General features: G+C 49.1%; 1 protein-coding gene across 1 annotated transcript in view; it reads left to right on the forward strand.

Moving 5' to 3' along the window:
* TMEM38A (transmembrane protein 38A) overlaps positions 1 to 4093 on the forward strand; it is a 28704-nt gene that overhangs the window by 981 nt on the left and 23630 nt on the right. The window lies entirely within an intron of this gene.

Genomic DNA, 4093 nt, shown 5'->3' on the forward strand with positions numbered 1-4093 from the left:
TGGGGGTCGCGGAGAGGGGAAGCCCGTGCGTGGTGGAGGGAGCGGGGGACAGGTTCAAGGATTGCATCGTGGAAGTAGACAGGCGCGAGAATCATGGGGTTCTCCCACGCCGGGGTGAGCCCGGGGGAGAAGCTTCCAGGACGATGAAGCTGGAGGAAGGGAAGGAGAGGCGTGAGCCGGTTTAGAGGAGGGGGAACAGGTGCTTGGGGGAGGGGTGGAGGAAAGGTCGGGGCTCCTTGTTGGGTCAGAGCTGCAGGAACTTGGGCAAGGGGCGCCGGCTGTGGCAAGGGTGCAGGTAGGGGTCGGTGCAGCTGTTCTGGCTGCGCGCAGGTGTGACCTCCCTCCTTGACCTTGGCACGCGGAGTGGGAGCGCCAGTGGGGTGTCTATATAAGGGCCGCCGCGCCGCCGGGGGCTGCGGTCAGGTTCAGCGAAAGTGACACCGGTTCTCCTCCCCGCTGCAACTGTCCAGCACCCTCCACTCCCCTCCCTTCCCCCACGGTGCTGAATCTCCGAGTCCCCACGGGAATTCTTCCGGCCCTGGCTCCAGATCCTTTCCGCTTACGGAGCAGAACCGGTCCCAGGGCTGGGTGACTTGGGGTCAGCGTCCTCCCTCTCAGCTCCAGACCCCAGGCTGGGGAGGTCACAGGAGGGTACACCATGCTTCTTAGATTTTTTAAAAAGTCATTTTTAAAATGAGGATGAATGGCTTCCTTAGAACGTGTTCTATTTTTATAAAAGGTTCACCATGAACAAATGTTTCTTGTTCATCCTTATCCTAGCACACCAGCAACTTACTAGATAATAGATTTTAGACTTAGAAAAATAAAAGAACCCCAAACTTCATGAGCCCTCCTCCCACTTAGATGTAAATTACCACTGTAGCTCAAAAAGGAAATAGCTTTATTCTCAGATGATAAAAATAAGTAATCCTATTTACTAAAAACTCAAACTGAAAAGGGCAAAGGAAAAAAAGAGAATTACTGTCAACATAGTGGTGGCCAGCCACCCTTCCTGATCTCTCTTCTATCCATTTATACTTATGTAGTTATAGACATAAATGCACACTCTTTTTTTGTTATTGCTGTTGTTGTTGTTTGAGATGGAGTTTCGCTCTGTCGTCCAGGCTGGAGTGCAGTGGGGTGATCACTGCACTCCACCTCCCGGGTTCAAGCGATTCTCCTGCCTCAGCCTCCTGAGTAGCTGGGACTACAGGCAGCCGCCACTACACCCGGCTAATTTTTGTATTTTTAGTGGAGATGTGGCTTCACCATGTTGGCCAGGATGGTCTCGATCTCCTGACCTTGTGATCCGCCCACCTAGGGCTCCCAAAGTGTTGGGATTACAGGCGTGAGCCACTGAGCCCAGCCAATGTACGCTCTTATGCTAACAGGATTACACTGTACTTGCTAGGAATTTTTATTCTATTTTTGCCTGTCCACATGCCAGAGCCTATTTTCTTAAAAGCTATCCTGAAGAACAGTTACATTGCAAAACAAAATAGGCTTTTGTGTTGTCCTAGCATGAACATGGGCTATCTTTCCTTTCTGGGGAAGAATTCTTGGTGGTTCAGGCCAGTTCCTTGGGCAGTTGCAGAACCTTAGAAAATCTGAAACTGGCTGGGCACAGTGGCTCACGCCTGTAATCCCAGCACTTGGGGAGGCCAAGATGGGCGGATCACCTGAGGTCAAGAGTTCGAGACCAGCCTGGCCAACATAGTGAAACCCCATCTCTATTAAAACTACAAAAATTAGCCAAGCGTGGTGGCATGCACCTGTAGTCCTAGCTACTTGAGAGGCTGAGGCAGGAGAATCACTTGAACCTGGGAGGTGGGGGTTGCAGTGAGCCGAGATCACTTCATTGCACTCCAGCCTGGGCGACAGAGCAAGACTCCGTCTCGGAAAAAAAAAAAAATAAATAAATAAATAAATAAAATAAAATCTGAAACTGAGGAGGGTTGGAGCCCTGTGGGGATGTAGGACACAAATGTCTTGAGCAAGGAGGTCTCCAGGCTGCCTGGGAACTTGCAGGAAGGTTCAAGATATTTCTGCAGAAGTCCTAGAATAAGCTATCCAAGCTCTAAGTGCCAGAGCCTGAAGGTTCCTGAAGGCTGAGAAGTGGTCCCAAACCCTGGCTATTCATGAGACGCTCCTGGGAGCTTTCAAACCCCTTAGCTCCACCCCACACCAATTGATTCAGAATATTAATCTCCCCTCCCTCAGTGACTGATGTATGTTATCAGGGCTGAGGATACCCCACCCAGTTCAACCTCCTCCTTTCATAACTGGGGAAACAGGAAATAGTGGCTAAGCTATCTTAAATACACAGTGAGCCTGTGGTCCTATGGCTGGTCAGTTACAGCCTCGGGACTCAGCCCAGGTCTGCTTGACTCTAAGAATCAGTACAATTAATGTGAGATACCTGGTTTCCTTAGAAAAGTAAGGTGTTGGAGGCCAGACGTGGTGGCTCATGCCTGTAATCCCAGCATTTTGGGAGGCAAGGCGGGTGGATCACTTGAGCCCAGGACTTTGAAACCAGCCTGGGCAACATGACAAAACCCCGTCTCTACTAAAAATGCAAAAATTAGCCAGGTTTGGTGGCACACGCCTATAATCCCAGCTACTCGGGAGGTTGAAACGAGAATCGCTTGAACCCAAGAGACAGAGGTTGCAGTGAGCCGAAATCTCGCAGCTACACTCCAGCCTGGGTGACAGAGCCTGGTTGAGACTCTGTCTTGGAAAAAAAAAAGAAAAGTTAAGTAAGGTGTTGGATTGAGCTGTTAGTCCCAGTTTGGTATGCATGCTGGGTATCTGTAAATTTTCTTCTCAGAATTTGTGTGCTAGACCAGCTACAGAATTTGCCAGGCCCAGTACAAAGTATTAGTGTAGGGCCTTTTGTTGAGAAATGAAGAATTTCATAGCCAGGCATGATGGTGTGTGTCTGTAGTCCCAACTACTTGGGAAGCTGAGGCTGGAGGATCACTTGAGCCCAGGAGTTGGAGCTCAACTGTGCCTGGCTGGGTCAGGCTTTCTTGAGAATCCTGAGAGTGGATGAAGCTCAGAGTGTGGTTCTCAACTGAGCAGCATCAGTGCCGCCTGGGAGCTACAGTGAGCTATGATCACCCCACAGCCCTCCAGCCTGGGCAACAGAGCAAGACCGTGTCTCCTTAAAAAAATGTCAGCATAGGTCAGATAATCTCAGCATTTGGGGAGGCTGAGGTTAGAAGACTGCTTGAGGCCAGGAGTTCATGGCCAGCCTGGGCAACATTGTGAAACCCCTTCTCTATAAAAAATACAAAAATGGCCAGGTGCGGTGGCTCATACCTGTAATCCCAGCACTTTGGGAGGCCGAGGTGGGCAGATCACCTGAGGTCGGGAGTTCAAGACCAGCCTGACCTACATGGAGAAACCCCATCTCCACTAAAAATACAAAATTAGCCGGGTGTGGTGGCACATGTCTGTAATCCCAGCTACTAGGGAGGATGAGGCAGGAGAATCGCTTGAACCTGGGAGGCAGAGATTGTGGTGAGCCGAGATTGTGCCATTGCACTCCAGCCTGGGCAATAAGAGTGAAATTCTGTCTCAATAAATAAATAAATATAAAAATACAAAATACAAAAATATTAGCCAGGTATGGTGGCATGTGCCTATAGTCCTAGCTACTAGGGAGGCTGAGGTCAGAGGATTACCTGAACCCTGCAAGGTGAAGGCTGCAGTGAGCCATGATCATGCCATTGCACTCTAGCCTGGGCAACAGAGTGAGACCTTGTCTCAAAAAAAAAAAGAAAAAAAAAGAAAGAAACTAAACGTCTCCGAATCATGGGAGTCAGGTCTACCACTAGCACTGAGTAAATACCACACTGGTTATTTCACCACCACAAGCTTCAGTTTATTTGTCTGTGAAATGGGATCACTGGTAAGAGAACCCCAGACTCCCTTTCCTAGCTATGATAAAGATCCATTGAGAATTTTGTCAGGGATAAGGTCTAATGCATTTGTGAGGGGTGGTGATGTTTATTTGGAAGTCTATGGAGGAATGTATTACTTGGGATACTGGCATTTTCTGGGTCAGGCTTGCTTGCTTTTCTTTTCTTTT

The sequence above is a fragment of the Colobus angolensis genome, unplaced genomic scaffold, assembly GCF_000951035.1.
Source record: "Colobus angolensis palliatus isolate OR3802 unplaced genomic scaffold, Cang.pa_1.0 Scaffold66, whole genome shotgun sequence".
Lineage (NCBI taxonomy): Eukaryota > Metazoa > Chordata > Mammalia > Primates > Cercopithecidae > Colobus > Colobus angolensis.